The sequence below is a fragment of the Hippopotamus amphibius genome, chromosome 3 (genome assembly GCF_030028045.1).
Source record: "Hippopotamus amphibius kiboko isolate mHipAmp2 chromosome 3, mHipAmp2.hap2, whole genome shotgun sequence".
In the NCBI taxonomy this organism is placed as follows: domain Eukaryota; kingdom Metazoa; phylum Chordata; class Mammalia; order Artiodactyla; family Hippopotamidae; genus Hippopotamus; species Hippopotamus amphibius.
In genome coordinates this window covers 29013892-29034238 of record NC_080188.1, presented here as the reverse complement: position 1 = coordinate 29034238, position 20347 = coordinate 29013892, and the positions used below count along the sequence as shown (strand labels likewise).

The 20347-nt window shown below is 41.9% G+C and overlaps 1 pseudogene; it reads left to right on the top strand.

Moving 5' to 3' along the window:
• Positions 1-946: 946 nt before the first annotated feature.
• LOC130848420 (oligosaccharyltransferase complex subunit OSTC-like) lies at positions 947-1418 on the top strand (annotated as a pseudogene).
• The last annotated feature ends 18929 nt before the right edge of the window (positions 1419-20347 follow it).

Genomic DNA, 20347 nt, shown 5'->3' with positions numbered 1-20347 from the left:
AATCGACAGTAACACAATCATAGTGGGGGACTTTAACACCCCACTTACACCAGTGGACAGATTATCCACACAGAAAATTAATAAGGAAACACAAGCTTTAAATGACACAATAAAGCAGCTTGATTTAATAGATATCTATAGGACATTACATCCAAAAACAACAGATTACACGTTCTTCTCAAGTGCACATGGAACATTCTCCAGGATAGATCACATTTTGGGTCATAAATCAAGCGTTGGTAAATTCAAGAAAATTGAAATCATATCAAGCATCTTTTCCAACCACAATGCTATGAGATTAGAAATCAATTACAGGAAAAAAACTGTAAAAAACACAAACACATGGAGGCTAAACAATACACTACTAAATTACCAAGAGATCACTGAAGAATTCAAAGAGGAAATCAAAAAATACCTAGAGACAAATGACAATGAAAACACAACCATCCAAAACCTATGGGATGCAGCAAAGGCAGTTCTAGGAGGGAAGTTTATAGCAATACAATCCTACCTCAAGAAACAAGAAAAATCCCAAATAAACAATCTAACCTTACACCTAAAGAAACTAGAGAAAGAAGAGCAAACAAAACCCAAAGTTAGTAGACAAACTGGGACATTTGTACAGACATGGATGGACCAGAGGCTGTCATACAGAGTGAAATCAGTCAGAAAGAGAAAAACAAATATTGTATATTAACACATATATGTGGACTATAGAAAAATGGTACAAATCAACTGGTTTGCAAGGGAGAAACAGAGACACAGATGTAGAGAACAAACACATGGACACCAAGTGAGGAAAGCGGGGAGGGTTGGGGGGAATGAACTGGGAGATTGGAATACCAAATTGTACACTCTAAATATATGCTGTTTATTGTTTGTTAACTGTATCTCAATAAAAGTTCTTAAAAAATAATAATAATAATTGTAGAGTGCCACCCCTGCCATGACCAACACGGAGGCTTTGTACCGAGTTCTGTTCTTAGTGTTCAAATGACGCAATCCGAGACTGAAGAAGCCACCCTGGGTACACATGCCATTGGCCGTGATGGTATGCGCTCTGGTGGTGGTGTCTTACTTCCTCATTGACAGAGGAACAATTTATGATGTTACTGTCGAACTTCAAGTGTTGACTCTGTGACTGATGAGCATGGGCCACAGAGGCCCACAGCTTTCTTGGCCTAGGGAGTAAAAGGAAAATATATTATGGTACATTCACATCCTGCAGCTTCCTGTCTACAATGAAAGGTTTGGGTTTCATAATCCTCGACTGATTCAAGGCATCAAACACTCCAAAACTCAGTAGACTTCTTCTTGTATTCACTGGATTCATCTGTGTTCTACTGAGTTTTCTTATGGCTAGAGTATTCGTGAAGATGAAACTGCCGAGCTGTCTAATGGGTGAGAGTGCCTTTTGAGAAGAAATCAATGGATACTGGATTTGCTCCTGTTAATGACGTTTTAAAGCTATACCAACACTCTGATTTGAAATATGGGAAGAGATGAATGAAAAGCAGTAGAAAAAAAAGCATCTAGTGAAAATACAGGAAGCGTATTAAAAGCTTGGACTAGAATGTCTTCTTGGTATCAAGGAGACAAGCTTACAACAGAGTCTTTTCTGCTGATCTAGATTGACGTGCCAATGATGTTACACGGCATTTTCTTCTTAGTTTTTCATTTCTTCAAGAAAATATACTCCACTTCTACAGATATCATATTGAATAAAGTAATTATTTTTTATAACCCCCTTAACATTTTTTGGGAGATGACATTTCTGACTTTCAGAAATTAATGTAAAATCAGGAAGAAAGATTCCATAAAGTGAGAGCCCTGGACAGTTGATCAGCTTTACCTGTGGTGCTTTGCCTCTAAACAGAGCATGTGATGGTCCATTATTTCAGATACATATGGAAGACAGTTTCCTGGACAATAAGATGTGTGAAAGGAATGGAAATAATTTTTCTAATTAAAAAAAAAAAATGATAATAATTGTATGTGCTGTTTTTGCAGCAGAACATATACAGTGAATGTTTAAAAGATAGAAGAGCAGATTTAGTCCATTCTCCCTCTTCCTCAACTAAGTAAATTAACCTCCTTATCAGAGCATATTAATAAGAAATCAGGAACTCAATGCTGTACAGAGGACAAGACTGGCTGTTTGCTGAGGGGTCGTTGCTGTCTGGGAACTCACTTGACCTGTGAGATACCTGAGGCCATCAATGACATAATTCCCTAAGAGGAATCTGTCATACACACACTGTACTGAGAAATACTGCATCTGAATGAATGTACATCTATACTGTAAATCATTTAAAATTAGAATGAAAATAAATAACAGCAGCAGCAGCACCTCCCCTACAAAAGGATGAATTGCTTAAATTTCAGGTGGTTTAGTTAGTTGCTTGTGAACTGGGCACTTCTATTCCCAGGATCCTCTCCTGATTCTGAGGTTAATTAGATGGTACCTTGCAGCTATAGAGACCATTTCTCCTTTAACAATAGCACTCCAACTTTCATGTATCTTTTCCAGTTTCCTGCTCACTTGAAAATCTGTTGAGAAGAGATTATAGACTTGATGGATTCAATAAGAGAGGGAAAAAATAAAATAAAGGCAGTCCTACTCCACATTCACCCCATTGAAGAAAGGAAGCATGAAAGCCCCAAGCTAGACTGTCTGAGTTCAAGAATTCAATGGGGATTTGAAGTACTTCTCGGGGAATCCACAGTTTCTACCAATCCTTGGCCTTTCGTGGTGGCAATGGAAGCAAAGCATACACCCTCCCTAGAGCCTCCCACTCCAATAATTAACTTATTGTGGTAATAGAAACTCAAGGGGAAAAAATATTCAATAGAATTGTGCAAAGTGTCAAATGTGATAGAACTTCATAAGAGTTACGTATTACCAAAATAATGCTGTACAGTAAATCACCCTAAAACTTAGTGACTTAAAAGAGCAACCATGTATGAGTTCTCAGCTCACCTGGGCCTGCTCAGCTCATCTTGACTGGGCTCACCCATGCATCCGTGGTCAGCTGGTGGTTGGCCGGGAGCGAGGTCCCTGCTGGGCTGAAGTGGCCCTAACCCACGTGGTCTCCCATCCTCCAGCAGGCTAGAGCTGGCTATTGCGGGATGTGCACACAACCTCTGAAGACAATCTCTGAGGCCTAAGCTCAGAACTGACACACCGTTGCTTCTGCTGCATCCCACTGGCCAAAGCATAACAGGAGCCCAGCCCAGATTCCAGGACTGAGGAACAGATTGTATTTCTTAATGGGAATAGTTGCAAAGTCACGTTGCAAAGGGTGTGAATACAAGGAGGAGTAAAAAATTGGGACCACTTTTACATTCAACCTACCGCAAGCTTGAAACATGGTGGTGTGTGAAATAAGCGACAGCAATTGCCGAAAATATTTCACTGTTGAACTTGTTTTGAGATATTGTAAATCACAGGATTTTCATCAAAATAGGGGCTAAAAATGCTCAAAATTTTAATCAAGGACATCTGAGAAGACATCCACCACCACCACCACATCAGATCTTGCTCCCAACCCTCCATCCAGAGGGTTTTCTGGAGACCCCACAAGTTCTCCTGATATCAGTATTTTTCTAACACAATCTAACACAATAACTTGGGTAATTATTCTGTACCTGAGAAACACCTTCTTTTAAATACAACTCCAAAAATTCATATTCAAAATTGTATACATACAATTACATTGCAATTTACATTGCGGCCATGGAAAGCTGCATACGTGAAAGGACAAAAATGGACTGAGAATATGAAAAAGGGAAAATGGTTATATTCAGATGATGAGATGGTTGTGTTTTTCTCATTTTTCAAAATGGTCTTTAATGTTGGGGTTATACCGTCTAACAACAAAAAAGGAGGAGATGTAAATAAGTTGAAAGCAAAGATTAATGAGCATTTATCTTCAATAGTCTACACATTGTACAACAGCAAAAACTCAGTATTGTCTTTTCATTTTATAATCCTTGAGGCTGACAATGAAATATTCAAATTTCAGGAAACACAAAAGCAGTTCAGAATTATACTTGAGGAAGAGTTATGTGACTCCACTATCATTACTTAATTCATACAAAATGCTTTAAATAAGTCTTTTTATCTTCATCTTGTGATTTTTCTTTATTTAGTAGAGTTCTATGAAGGGGTCTAATGATGACAAACCAGCAGAGCCCATGTGCTGAAGCATGTCTAACAATGCAATCGCAGTAATTTGGAAAAAGAAAAAAAAAGATAACAAAAGAATAATCATCATTATATATTCTCTGGGTGGTTTTGAATACAAATGCAAAAATGTGGGTAAATGTCACAATTAATGTCTCCTAAGCCAAAAAGAAAAACGTGGCTCAGTAGGAAACATTTTAGCTTAGAGCATCAAATAATCGTTAACTTAATGTAACAGCAAAGGAAACATGTTTCATATTTTGTTTTCCAGAGTTTAGCATAAAGCTTTTAATCAGAAGCTAGATAAAAGAATGCAGCACTGTCTGAATCAGAAAAGTAGTTTTTGCTCTTAAAACTACTTTGTAGCTTGTAAGAGGTGAATTGATGATTCCATCCTATTCTTAGATTCCGCCCCTGCCTCATACTTCCCTACCAAGACCAAAAATAACCACAATAAGGACATTTTATATCCATGCCATGCTGAGTCTTTTTCAAAGTATTTTTGCTTACATTTTTCTCACTTAATACTCTTCCAGCCCAGTGGATTAAACAGCACAGACATTAACATCCTCCATTTTACTAATTAAGAAACCAAGACACAAAGAAATGTAAGTAACTTGTTCAAGGACATATAATTGGTAAGTGGCAGGACTGGTTAGGATCACCTTTATGAGCAGCAGGAAAGGAGGGCACTAGGAAATGACACCTACTACTAAGAAAAAATATATAATATCACACACTTGTTACAAATCAAAACTACAAAAGCAAAAAGAAGGTCATTTAAAATACCCTAAGTATTTCCACTTAGAAAGAAACACGTATAGCACCTTGGAGTAACTCCTTCCGGATATCACAATCTTTGCTTCCTATTTCACCGAGCAAGTTGAAACAATAAGAAGAGAACTTCTACATTCTCCCCTGCCAAGTCTCCCAGCCCCACGTGTGTGCCCACATGCTCTGCCTTCCCTGGTACAAAGGATGAACTGTCTGGTCTCAACGCCACTGCCTCCATTCTGCACTCCATCCAACTTCCTTTCACCTGCTCAAAGTTTCACTCTGCAATTCACTTCTTGAGATTGCTCCCTGCCATGCCGGATCATTTCCATGCGTAAGCACACATATTGTAATCTCTCCCATCTGGAACAAAGAAACAAATAACGAATAAATCTGTGTTGCCCCAACATCGCTCTTTCACTCTGGCCCCATTTCTCTGCTCCCCTTTAGAGCACGCCATCCTCAAAGAGCCGTTTAACACTGGCTATTGCTCTATCTAGGTGGAATTTGAATTTTTTGACGTGTTATTAATTTATGATCATGGACTGAAAATAGTTATTGCTTTAGGTGAAATTAGAGTGAAAAGTAGCATAGATAATACTCTAGGTCATATGTTGAGTTTTCAGGATCCACATTTACTAATGAGCTTGACAAATGTAATTGTCAATTAACTGTGGAAGAGAATTGATGTTTTTATATTATTCAGTTTACGTCATCTAGAATAAATAAAATGTCTTTCTGGCAAATAAATAAATAGTTTTTTAGACTCTGGCTCCCGCTATCTCTTGAACACATTTTACAAATTCTCTTCTAGAACATTATTTTTAATGACTACCTAAGATTCCATTGTATAGATGGATGACTGTTTATGCAGCATTGTCAAATATTTAGATGGCTTCCGTTTTTTTTCACCCTTATAACTTCTAGGTTAGGTTTATTTAAAGGTCTGAATCTGATCTCCAATATGTAGCCACCAGCCACATGCAGCTACTGGGCACCTGAAATGTGGTCAGTCAGAATTGAGATATACTGTGCGTGAGATACACACTAGATTTCTGAGGCTTGGTATGTAAAATGTCTTGTGAATTTATTACATGTTAAAATGATAATATTTTAGATATATTAGGTTAAGTAATGTCAAAATTAATTTTGCCTCTTTCTTTTTACTTTTTTAATGTGGCTACTAGCAAAGTTAAAATTATATATGTGGCTCACATTTGCATCTCTCCTTATATTCCTATTGGACAGTGCTCGTCGAGACTCTTGAGGGTGGACAGTGAAATTCCATTAATTATTCATTCCTTTGAGCTAACCAGCCATTCTTTCAGAAAACACAATCCAAGGCTCCCAGCCTTTCATCTTAAAGTCTTTTTTTTTATGAGATTATAGTTGCTTTACAACGTTGTGTTAGTTTCTGCTGTACAACAAAGTGAATCAGCTATATGTACACATATATCCCCTGCCTCGTGGACCTCACTCCCCCCGCATCCCACCCATCGAGGTCATCACAGAGCACCTAGCTGAGCTCCCTGTGCCATACAGCAGGTTCCCACTAGCTATTTATCTTACACATGATAGTGTACATAATGTCAATCCTAATCTCCTAATTCATCCCACCCTCATTTTACAGTCTTAATTTGTTTGATTTAATGCATCCTTCCAATGGACTTAGGGAAACAAGAATTTTTATCTTGTCATATATAAAAAAGTAGCATTTGCATTTTATGTGCCTATTCTGTTTGTCCTGTTAGCACCTCCAATCTTCAGCCTTGTGGTCCTTTCTAAAGGAGGTAGGTTCTGCTGTACTGATCGTGCAAGAAGTGGTAGGTGGGTAGATAAAACTTGGAATGTGGGCCATAGGCAGGCAGATGGGGAGACTCATATTTCTCATTCATGAAAGCACTCTCCTATCAGAGGTTTCAACATGCCCCCTGGCCATGAAACAAGGTTAAAGAAACAGGCATCTCTTTAAAGGAGTTAGAGCTGAATACGAATAAGCTGAAATTTAGAGGCTGACCTACGTGATTCATATTATGTATTTACCCACTTTCAGCTTACATGTCCTTTTCTCCTTATCAGTATTAAAACAACATTATAAAAATATAGTGATAGATATAAATATATTGATAATATATTCATATATATTGATATATATTCAGATATATATCTGAAATAAATATATATAGCTATATATTTGGCATATATAAAATGGTATATATATTTATATTTATCTATAGATAGAGATATATAAATTGATATCTGTCTATTTGATACAGGACTCAATAAACAGATATCAGTTTATATAATCTCATAGATATGTAAAGCTCTCAGCCCACAGCAGATTCTCCACAAATGCTAAGCCCATCACATGCACACACACACTCACTCCTAATCACTGGCCTTTTTTCACACTTAAGAAAGTAAGAACCAGCTGATTTAAATTATAATCCTCCACCAGTGCTCACGCCTAAAGAATTGGTACTTTCAGACCCTGAGAAGCCTTCTCAGCCGGCTGGGAGACAGAACCAGTAGTGTGAGGCTTTCCCAGGCGCTTGGTTTGCATCAAGCAGATGCCCACAAACCTTTCATTCATAGAGCACCCGAGCCTGGGCTGGGGCAGCAGAGCAGACTGGAGATAACCAGGTCTTTCATGAACTTAGACACTGAATAGAATTTCTGGGGTTTTTTTCCCCCTTTCTGGGAAGGCTGCTCTTGACTTTGCAGCAATAAATAAATTTTTAAAGTGTGGACATCAATTTAGAAAATATATGGGTGTAGCCAGGTTTCATCAATGGATACCAAAATTGGCCTTACTATAGTTTAGAAATGATGCCACTCATGAGATATCCAGGCACAGCAGCTAGGATGCCCAATTTTCTGACTGGCACCTCCATTTTACATATCTATCCCAGATCAGCATACTGGCTACCAGAGGTGAAGGCATGGGCAATGGGGTGGAGGACCAGCTCGGTAGAGGGGATCACTGTAGGGTGACAGATGGAAACTAAATTTTTGGTGGTGAGCACGCTGTAGGGCATACAAAAGTAGAAATATAATGCTGTTCACGTGAAGCTTAAATAATGTGACAAACCAGTTTTACCTAAATAAATCTAAACACACACACACACACACACAAAATACTCAGTCCTGTTAGACCCTCTGTTTCAAATATTCTGTGAGGACGTGTATTCGGCTGTGTCCTGGTTTGGGTCTTTGAAAACACGGTCACCAGTTAGAGACAGAGGAGAAAGTAGGACATCCTTTTCTTCTCAAACTTAAAAGAAAATTATTTATTACAAAAACAACATCCTAGCAAGCAACATGACCAGAAATTTCACTGAAAGAAAAATTCACCCCCGAACCAAACATAGCAAGAAATCAAAATGTTTTCTTTTTTTGGATGTACCCTTCGCCATCCCTAATTTGTGAAATGTTTGTGATCAAGCACTAAAAAAAACAAAACAAAGCAAAGCAAAACAAAACAAAAAACCAGGCAATGCCAAGGCTATGTGAGCTCCCAGACCTGCACTCTCCCACCCTCTCGCCTCGCTCTTCTACCAGATATATAGATGCAAACCATGGAATGCCGTCTCCTCCTCCCCAGCCCACCTGCAGATGGCCCAAATGAACCCCCCCAACTCTCCATCAATCAATGTTTCAAAACATCACCTACTGCGTGTTCAGCGCCCTTCTAGACACAAAGGGGGGTGGGGAGGAGGGGTGTAGGAAAGAAACAGAGGGCCTGGTCCTAACTCTCCAGGGGCATTACCATAGCAACGGGAAGGGGGGGTGGTGGAGGGGGTGGAAAAGGGCACAGTTTCAGTGAGAGGCCAGGGCCCAACTGGGGTTCTTGCCCCGTTTCGTGTGTACAGGATGCAGCTGCCTTCTTTGTCCTTTGTGAATGAAGCCACTGATTGTAGTTTCTGGGGCAGTTTCCCAAAAGTGTGTGATGAGAAAGAGGCAAGATGTTAATGTGCTGAGCAGAAAAAAACAATTCCACGGCCAGATGAGTTGGGACAGGAGGGTTAAAGGAAAACAAATAGGTCTCTTTCTGCAGGAGATCTCAAAGCATTTTCTCTCCTGAGAGGCAACATGAATCTCAATGAGGGCACTGCAGTTCGCTGCGTTTCCCAAGCTTGCGTGGACACAGTGGAGAACATCTTCAGGAAGCAGCATCTAAGGAAGTCATTTTGGGAGCTGCAACTGCAGAGTATTCACTCTCATGCCTGCCGAAGACTATATACCAGATTCTCCCAGGTATTTCTAGGTCAGAGAAAGCCATTCTCTTGCCTCCCTTCCCATGCCTGGAAAAAGGCAGAATTGAAGGGAAATAAGATGTTAGGCTAGAGAACATCCGTGCAGAGAGGCCCAGAGAGGACTGACAAGGAAAAGGATCCAATAAGAGATGCCATTTATGGAGCACTTTCTCTGTGTCCTGCCTTGCAGTCACAAAGGAGTTACTGGGTCACAGCTACTGTTATACCCAAGACCAATGGTACCCCCAAAAAGAAGTTTCCATGGCCACCTACCTGAGGTGCCACAGAAATCCCAGCCTTTCCCCATTGCCTTCTCTCTCTGAATACCCTCTTCCCAGTGTCGATGGGGACCTGGGGAATGAGGTCACAGAAGGCTCTGTGGTTCACCCTTCTAGGATGACTTAGGCTGTTCCGGGTCCCTTCTCTTCCCTCCAAGGTTCCTCCTGTATCTCCTGAGGTCACTTCATTCTTCTTCCCTCTAGTCCAGTGGTTCCCAACCTTGACTGCACATTAAAATCAGCTGAAGTTTTTTTTTTTTTTTTTTAAATCCCCGTGGCCAAGCCTCAGCCTACACAAATGAAGTCAGAATCTCGGGCAGGGTGAGACTCAGGTGTCAGTAATTTTAACAGCTCCTCAGGTGATTCCAATTTGCAACCAATGTTAAAACCATTGACATAGTCTAAGGATAGAATTCTATCTTTTAGCAATCCTGTCTCTCAGGAAGCAGATTCCTTTTCATCTGGAACCCAGCCCATTCTTTATTTCGAGCCCCAAGTGTTCTCTCCAGGGTACCCAAATCCTAATTTACTGGTGTCTCTCAGTTATGACGAAAGAATTTTCTGGAACCATCATGTTCTCTGCTCTGGGGCTCAAGCTTCACTTTAGTTCCTCTGACATCTCTACAGTTCAATCACTACATGAGGGGGCATAGTTAGGTAGGCAAAGTGTAGTGCCTGCTTCTAAGAGCTTTGCCGCTCAATGATTCTTGCCAGTTCCCAAGTTCTATTACTTACCCCAATTTCACCATCTTGGTGCCATTAACCCACATTCCTGCTAGGAGTGACACCCCCCAGACACTCATCCCCACCATTTTTCTTCTCAGAGAAGCCTAAGTGCAGAACATTAGCTCCCCTGTAAGATTTTAGTCTGTGATTAGTAGGCTGCCCCCTGGAATTTGGGGGAAATGCATAGAAAATGGCACCTTACCTAAAATGAAAAGTAATGGAATCAATATAAAACAGATAAATCAGCCTTTCTGATCTCATCTAAATAAGCTACTTTAAAAGATGGATTTGTAAGGTCAGTACAAATGAGAGTCAACCCAAGTAAAAAAATCAGATGATTAAAGTGTAACTTTAGGTCTGGGATGGATTTAACACAAAAACAAAAAATTCTGAAATGGTATTCTTTAACTAAAGAAGACAAGAAAATTTGGGGTATAGAAAAAATTTATATTTAATTTAGTTCAATTTAATTTAGAGAAATAAATAAATCTCCATTCATTTTAACATGCAAATCGGTAGTAGTGCATGTATATAATTTATCAATAAATAAATAAATGTAGGGTTACACTCAAAAGTTTTAATCATAGTGGTGCACAATTTTAAAGTTTGGATATTACGGTTGCCAAGAATTACATTATGAAATCTCAATATACATAGAGAGCCAGTGATCAGCTCACAGCTTGGAATAAGAAGATGGTGAAAAGAGCAAAAGTTGGTCAGTATTTATCCAGCACTATTGAGAAACCATGTCCTGATCAGAAGAATGCCTATCAGACACTTATCAAAGCTGTCCAGCTATTATGGCTTACATGTCAATTCCTTAGAGCTATCCAGTCCTCTGTACCTGCAGCAATACTCACAAGGCGCACTTCTGGTATTAATCTGACTTCTCATGTAGACTTTCCTACAGGGAGATCATGTATAAACCAGCCAACTCCTGATTCCAGGTCTGTTTGGAGACATTGAAAATTTATAAAATAGCTTCCTGACTTATCATGTGGTTTGGTGGTTTGGGTTAGGGTTTCTAGTGAGTTGGGTAAATGCAAGTCAGGTCTCCTGAGGCTGATCACCCCTGAGGGAACATGAGACCCTGGACATCTCTGAAGTTCTTTCCTGAGCACCAGCTTGATGCACCCCTTGACACATGGGAAACTTGATTTGTCTGAATCCCAGCAATACCAGGTTTTCCTAATCCACCTATGTTTTCAGGAAAGGAAAATAGATCTCATTGTTAGGTGCCTGGTAGTAGAACCACAGACACTGCAGCACACACAAAATGAAGTGTAGGTGGAAACAATCCAAATGTCCATCATCTAACAAATGGATAAATAGGATATGGCATATCAATACAAGGAATTATACAACACTGTATATAAAATAAACAACTAGGATTTACTGTATAGCATAGTGAACTGTATTCAATATCTTGTAATAACCTATAATGGAAAAGAATCGGGAAAAAATATATATGTATAACTGTATCGTTTTGTTGTACAACTGAAACTAACACCATATTGCAAATCAACCATACTTCAATTTAAAAATACAATGGATTATTTGGTCACCGAAAAGACTAAAGCTCTAAGGCTTCCCTGGTTGCACAGTGGTTGGGAATTCACCTGCTAGTGCAGGGGACACGGCTTTAAGCCCCAGTCCGGAAAGATCCCACATGCTGCGGAGCAATTAAGCCCGTGTTCCACAACTACTGAGCCTGTGCTCTAGGGCCCACAAGTCACAACTACTGAGCCCACGCTCCGCAAATACTGAAGCCCATGCGCCTCGAGCCCGTGCTCTGGAACAAGAGAAGCCACGCCAAAGAGAAACACACGCACCACAATGAAGAGTAGCCCCCACTCACCACAACTACAGAAAGCCCGTGTGCAGCAATGAAGTCCCAACACAGCCAATACATGAAAATAAATAAATAAATAAATACATTTATATTAAAAAAGGAATAAAGTTCTGACATGTGATACAACATGGATGAACATTGAAAATGTCATAAGCAAAAGAAGCTAGTCACAAAAGACCACGCATTACATGATTTCATAAATATGAAATGTCCAGAACGGAAACCTACAGAGGCAGAAAGCAAATCAGCGGTTGCCAGGGCTGAGGGAGGAAGGTTCTGGTGAGGAAGGCGGATGAGAGCTAAGGCGTATGGGGCTTCGCGTTGGGGTGACGAAAGTGGTCTAAGAGTAACTGGTGATGGCTGCATGTATCTATAAATACACTAGCAGCCATTGAGTTGTACACTTTAAATGGATGAATGTGTATGGTACATAAACTGTATCTCAGCTCTTTATAAGAAAAAAAATGAAGTATAAGATGAAGAGTTGATCAACAGTTCCCATGGGTCTCCTCACTGGGATTCTTATCTCCACCGGTCACTGTTTTGCTTCCAGGAATTACTCCCTAAGTGCAAAGAAGAGAATCCAAAGACTCAGAGTTCTCACAGAGGTCTGCGGAGCTGACAACCCACACCTCCGTTCGTGGTAGAAAAATGGAGTCGTGAGCAGAGGAATTCTGATCCCTACCTCATACCTCTCTGTAGTTCTGATACCCCAGTCTGACAGATATTTCACAATCAGGAGGAACTCAGAAAATTCCAGGAAAGCTGATAATCTGGATTTTTGAAATATCCATCCAATCTGCATAAGAAGATTTAGAATCGTAGAATTTCAGACCTGGAAGATCTCACAGAATTCAAAGATTTAATTTAACCCTTTCATGGTATATGCAATTCAACAAGCTCCCTCCCCAAAGGATGTGGGGTGGAAATGTCCTTTGTCTTCTCACCCCCGAACCTGCACACAGAGTGTCCATTGCTCACCTTCTCCCAGGGTCTTTTGCTTTGTCTTACTCCTTTGCTTTGTCTTTCTCTCCTCTCTCCCCAAATGCCTCCTTCTTGTTTAGAAATTTTGAAATTGCCTTCCTATGTGGCAGGAAATTGAATTTGTCATAGCCTACATTTTCCTAGCTCTGTAGTTTATAGGAAAAAAAAAAATTATGCTTAGTCCTCCAAGCTCCAGTACTGAATATTTAAAGAAAGGCTTTTGGAATTTGGGAAAATATGTTATTTTTTTCTCTCAAGGGCCTGGCTCTTGCAATTCAAGGTGTGACTTTCCCAAGTATTATTGCTGCATTAAGAGTCTATTTTAAGCCAGGACATGGAAGCAACCTAAATGTCCATCAACAGATGAATGGATAAAGAAGATAGGGTCCATATATACAATGGAATACTACTTAGCTGTAAAAAGGAACGAAATTGGGACATTTGTAGAGTCATGGATGGACCTAGAGACTGTCATACAGAGTGAAGTGAGTCAGAAAGAGTAAAACAAATATTGTATGTTAATACATATATGCAGAATCTAGAAAAATGGTACAAATCAACCGGTTTGCGAGGCAGAAATGGAGACACAGATGTAGAGAACAAACATGGACATCAAGTGGGGAAGGGGGGGGAGGTTGGGGTGGAATGAATTGGGAGATTGGGATTGCCACACATACATTACTAATGAGAAAAAAATATATCAAACTGTACACTTTAAGTATATGCAGTTTATTGTATGTCAATTGTATCTCAATAAAAGTTCTTAAAGAAATCAATTAATTAATTAATTAATTAATTTTTTAAAAAGAGTCTATTTTGGCCATCAAATCCTCAACTTTGAGGACTTCCCTGGTGGTCCAGTGGTTAAGACTCCGTGCTCCCAATGCAGGGGGCTCAGGTTCGATCCCTGGTCAGGGAACTAGATCCCGTGTGCCACAGCTAAAGATCCCACGTGCTGTAGCTAAAGATCCTGCGTGCCACAGCTAAAGATCCCCTGTGCCACAATTAAGACCCAGCACAGCCAAATAAATAAACATTTTTTTAAATCCTCAATTTTGACTCATTTCTCTGTGCTTTCCAACTATAAAATCCTGACCCTCCCTGAGGGAATGTGCCTCTGGTTGAATATTTGGAAATACAACAAATGTACCCAAAAAACATACACCTGAAAAAGCATAGTTTCATTTATACACCTAAAAACAGCCCATACAATGTATATATGTGTATAACTGAATCACTTTGCTGTACAGCAGAAATTAACACAACATTGTAAATCAACTATACTTGCATAAAATAAATTTAAAAAACAAACAAACAAATAGCCCATAACTAAGGCTTTTGATTGGAATGTTTTGAGTCTGTGACTTTAACCAGCCCTTAATCTTCAGTGCTCCTTCCACGGCTATGGACCAACCTCACCACCACCAATCCATCAGTCTTCCCCCAAATTCCTAGGTGGCACCTCCTCCTCCTTTCTCCCTCCCCTTTCCTTTTCTCCATACGGATGAGCAATGATCTTCAAAAACCATCTCCCAGTGGGTTGCCAATAGTAGAAGAGAATGGTCACGTGGTCCTGGAGTCCTGAGCGACAGCCTAAAACAAGTCTATAAATGCTTTGAAATCACTCATTTTTGTCTTCAAGATTCATGAGTATGCGCCATTCTCCTCCAAAACTGACCACTATTTCTTTTAAATATTACAAATACATCTTAAATGTTATACTGAAAACACTCAGCTTATTCTCTTAATCTCCAAATAAAATTGACCCTCCAATATAAAGCACTACTTTGATTCTGTGACTTCTAATAGACCCTGACACATTGCTGAGTGACCCCAGTGATGAACACAAGTTTTTGAAAATGGGTAGATGGTTTGCCAATACTAAATCTGTGTTGCCACCGAGTATTTCAAGCCACAATAGCACTGAGCATAACATGAAGCTGAAACAACTTTTGTGAAATTAATTTGGAAGAGAAAATAAAAAACCAGCCACTTGGAGCAGGGCCGAAGATCTATTCAGAAAATGGTAAGGAGTAAAAATGATTTGTTCGTTGTTCAGAATCAACAGCAGCTTTTCAGCATTTACTGCGGGCATATATAATATTTGCATCTTTGTAGCACATAATGGGACAATATTTGAGGGATAGTAAACCACCATATTAACCTTTGGGTGTCTTCAGTTCCAAATCATTCTAGAACATCCAGGAGTCATTTCACATCTAGAGTTTCAGATCATAGATTTCCTCAGAATGGTAGAGAAGATAATCTTTCTCACGTGGCAGTGTGGCCACATGGCTGGCTGTTCTAGGGGAGGAAAATCCTGTCCCTTCCAATTGGAAGAATTGTAGGGAGGAAGAGGGGGGGAAAGGGTTGAGAAGAAAGTAAGATAAAAGGATGCTTCCCCTCCCATCTTCAAACCCTCTCCCTAAGGAGGGACATTGTATTCGTTTTCTATGCTGGGTAACAAATTACCACAAACTTGGTGGCTTAAAACAACACAAATTTATCATCTTAGTGTCCATGGGTCAGGAGCCCAGCATATACTTAGCCAGCCCTCAGCTCAGGGTCTCAAGGGACAGAAGTCAAGGTGTCGGCTGGCTGTATTTCTACCTGGAGGACCAACCAGCCGAAGATCTGCTTCGAAGCGCGTTCTGGTTGTTAGCAGAGTTCCTTTCCTTGAGGTTGTAGGACTGGGGTCCCGCTGTCATGCTAGCTGGCGATGGGTGACTCTCAGCAGCCAAGGCTGCCCTTGGCTCCTTGCCACGTGTCTCATGCTTCCAATCTCTCTGACTCCTCTGTCTCCAACCTCCAGATCAGCTTAAAGGGCTCACATGAGTAGGTCTGGCTCACCTGGGTAATCTCCCTCTCTTAAGGTCAAGGGATCTGCAAAATCCCTCCATGGCAGCACCCAGGTTAATGTTTTATTAAATTAGGAGCAGGTGTGAGTATGCCAAAGGCTGGGCATCCTGGGGTCATCTTAGATTTCTACCTACTCCAGGCTGTCATAAACACCCAGATATGAATGAGGAAGACTGAAAACATCTGGGCTGGTGCCCTCTTCCCCCTGGTATCCTCCAGGGAGTTTCAAGCTTCTGGGAAAAGCCCACACCTGATGCTATTGCTTCTAATATGACAAGGGCAGTTAAGGTAGAGGGGGACCACCTAGTGAGCCTGAGGCAGCACTTCTGGTTTCCCAGGTCCTCCCTATGGTGAGCAGGTGACCAGACGTGCCCCAGCTTAGGGGGGAGGGGGGACAAGGAACGCGTTCCAGGAGTCAGGCCCTTTTGCACACCAGGCTGTAGGCAGGCATGGCCTGAGCTCTTGGACTGAGTCTCGGTGGCTGGAAGACCTGCCTTAAGGCTTCTGGTGGCCTCTTCTCTGCGAGCGTCACACACACCTGCTGGGCCCAGCACCCAGGAACGAAGGCCCTCATCCCCTCTTCCCTGCCCACAGAACAGACGAGCTGCAGTGAGGGGTGGGGTGGACAGCAGGGCAGCATTGAAAGGCTTTGGACAGGGTCTCAGCCTTGGGGGGGGGATGGAGGGGGGGGGTTGTTAATCAACAGGCATTTACTTCTCACGGTTCTGGGAGCTGGGAGTCCACGCGCGAGGTCCTGGCCAATTTGGTTCCTGTCTGCAGGAGCTTCAGGGGCTGGAGACCTGGCCGCAGGGCAAAGACTGAGGGATCAAAGGCCCCAAACGAGAGCCATGGCGGGAACCCAAGCAGTCTCTGAAGCTGCCCGGTCACACTGCCTCAGAACAGGATCAGAGACTTCCACAGGGATCTAAAGACCCGGGTTCCTCGTCGCTGTTCTGAGTCAGGTGAACCACCTTTCCCATTACACCAGGGTCTTCCTGGAGAAGATGCGGGAGCAGGTGGGGGTGGGAGCCTGAGCAAGCGTCCCAAAGAGACTGAGTCCTGGTTGTCCTGGGACTGAGGGGGATTCCCAGGCTCAGGACTTTGGGTTTTAAAACTGGGAAAATCCTAGTGAACCAGGAGAGCTGGCACCCTGGTCTGAAGAGATGCTCTCCATGATTAAATTGAGCTAAGATTTCGATTCAGTTGCACCAAATTGAGTCACACACACACACACAGTGCACTGCCCACCTCAGAAAAATCATATCAGTATAGAGATCTAATCAGCTGCATTTTCTTTACTCGCCTAAATTGTAGTGCTAATAAATTTCCAGTCCTGCTTTACCATTTTTCTAAGTACTTTTGCCCATGCTCTCCTGCTTCATCCTCACATCAGCCCTGTAATACAGACAGAAAGAGCCTTTGGAGACCGTACGAAAGATGAGGCTAAGAGATGTGCCTGAAAGCACACAACCAGTGACTGCACTGTGGGGCCAACACTGGAACCAGATCTGATTTTCAGCACACGATGAATCTTTGGAACCTATGAATTTGCCACCTATACTTACCTTTTTTCAGTGATTTGCTTAAATTTCATTAATAAATTAAATCCTGCATATTCATGAATGTGAATTACTATTCATTGAGTGTCCATTCCCTGCACGGCCATGGTAAGACCACAGGCGGCGCGGTCATGGTAAGACCACAGCGGCCGCCTGCAGTGGGCCTCACCTGCCTTCCTTTTGTGGATGACAATAGGAAATCCAGAACAAAGAACAGGTCCGACCAGAGCACTCTCTCTGTGTGATGCTTCCCCCTTGTGGCCAACTTGCTGCTTCGGACAGGAAGTAAAGAATTCTCCAAAGGTCTTGGGGATTACTCACCTACGCAGGTAAGGAGCGTGGGTCTGGGTCTGGGCCTGGGTGGGCTCCCCCAGCCCCCTGCCCAAAGATTTCACGTGGAAGTCTTACCCTGCGGATATGGGAGGCGGAGCTTTGCCCAAGAGAAATCTAGGTGTCGAACAATTAAAACGCACAACATGAAGGCTCCGATCTCCAAATTCCAACCAGAAACTTTATCTCGCTCCTGGGCTGACTTTCTGAGACACAGCAGCGCTTGGCGGCCAACAAAGGCTCATCACATCTAGAGGATGTCAGCAGTGTGTGAGCGACAGCTGAGGTCCAGGGATGGCTGGTGGGGAGGAGAAGTCACTGGGGGTTAAGCATCCCATAACCTTCAGCAGAGCTGCCGTCCAACCCTCCTTGATGTTCTTATTCTTTTAGTATGTATATATTTCTTTAATTTTATATAAACGTGAATAAAAGCATTTTTAGAAACTGCTGTTTTTACTTACATAGAGAGAGAGAGCTTTAAGGCCAATCCCCTAGGACCCTCCGCCAGCCCCCTTGCCACCTCTAAGCACCTCTTGTTTATCATCCTGGTGTCACCACAGGGTGCAAACTCGTAAGGGCTATGACTATCTCACTTATCCATGGCCACCCAATTCAGGGGCCTAGTGGATGCTGAAGAGCGGGGCATGCTTAGCTTGGAATGTGAAGCCTTGTTCCACACAGGTTCCAGTAAAAGCAGAACCAGCCTAAGACGGTACCTGACGGTAAAAAAAAATGGGCAGGAAAACGGTGGAGGGAGAGGCAGAGGAGTTAGCGACACATTCCTGATTTATTTTTCTGAAACCAGAAGCTTTGAGAAGACAGCATTATGGTCACTGATGGGTTAAAAAAGGTTTCAACTGAATTTGTCTCACACTGGGGTTATATTTGTTGGTCCAGTGAAAGCCTAGGGATGGGTTTGCAGAGGAGGGTTGAAGCTGAGATGGCAAAAACATTCCCATTTATGTCCTTGATAGAAAACTCACTTTTCCTTCTTCTCCTTGTCCCTCCAAGGCAAGGTCGGAGCCCCTTTTTGTGTACATTCATAATGCCCTATCTTTCCACTTGCAGCTCTGATCCGAACTCTTACGAAGTAACTATTTGGGTACTTATTTTACTGTCTTTCCCCACCGCTGAACTGCAAACGAGGACAGGAAGATCAACAAAATAGTTTTGAGTTACTGAGTGAATGAACAAAGGATTGTGTCATTGAATGATATGTGCTAAGTGCTGTGCCAGGCATGGGGAAGACAAGAAGGAAAAAGACACAGGGAACTGAAGAGAAGTTCCTGCCTCCCAGGAACTTACAGTTGAGCAGGTAATTAGAAAGCGAATGAAGGCTTCAAAGGACAAGTACAGTAAGCATCTGGCGTGGTTTGAGAGTGCATGGTTCTGAGACCTCAAATAATGCATCGCAATTCACTAAATGAAGAGGTGGCGATCCAAGGAGAGAGCATTCTAGGCAGTGAGAACTGTGTGTGCCAAGCTCTGAGAAGGGAAAGAACTTGGTTCATCAGTGGGATAAATGAGGCTGGGCCAGAGTGAAGGGGAGAATGATGCAAAGTGATGTTGGCAGGGGCCAGATCACTCAGAGCCTTTTAGTCCCTGTTATTGACTTCTCCCTAAGGCAATAAGAAGCCATTGATTGGCAGGAAGCTATGGAGTGACATAATTGGGCTTGTGGATTTTTTTAAATAATAATTCATCTGGCTGCTGTGTGGTGTGAATTGCAGGGAGGGAAGAATGGACAAGGCTAGACCAGTCAAGAGGCTGTGGTGGCTGTCTGAGTGAGAGGTGATGGGGGCTTGACCTTATAGGTGGTCATGGAGATGGAGTGGAGGGAGGATTCAGGAGTGACTTAGGAAGGAGAACTTGGAGCATGTAAGGAACCAGAAGAAGGAGTCCAGGTGACTTCTAGGTCTGGGGCTTGAGCATGTACATGGAACAGGCCTCCAGGCTCATTTGGGGACCTCTTGAATTTGAGGGTCCTGTGTGTCTTCCAGGAGGAGCTATGAAGTCAGTAACTGTCTATGTGTGTCTGGAGATCAGGAGAGAGGACAGCACTGGAGAAACGCTCTGTAGTGACCTAAATGAGAAGGAAATCCAAAAAAGAGGGGATATATGTGTACATATAGCTGATTTACTTTGCTATTAGCAGAAATTAACACATTATAAAGCAACTATATGCCAATAAAAATTAACTTAGAAAAGAAAAAAAAAAGGATAAGAGAGGCAGAGGGATTGTCTCCACCCAGCAGCCACTGAATAGATAGGCATTCGGTGACAGTGTGAAGACAATGCAGCAACTCTCCGTGTGTAACTCCTGCATTTTGTTTTCTAATCTCTGTATTTTCCTGGGCAACAGACAATTGAATTCTCATATGTGGTAGAGGCTGCTGGCTGCCTACGTCATATCCATTCTCCCTATTAACAGACTCCTATATTGTCAAGAGTCTCAGTGTACCCAGCTAGAAAACTACATTTCCTAGCATCCCTTGCAGATAGGAATGGCTAATGGGATACAAATAGAAGTTGTGGAATAAGAC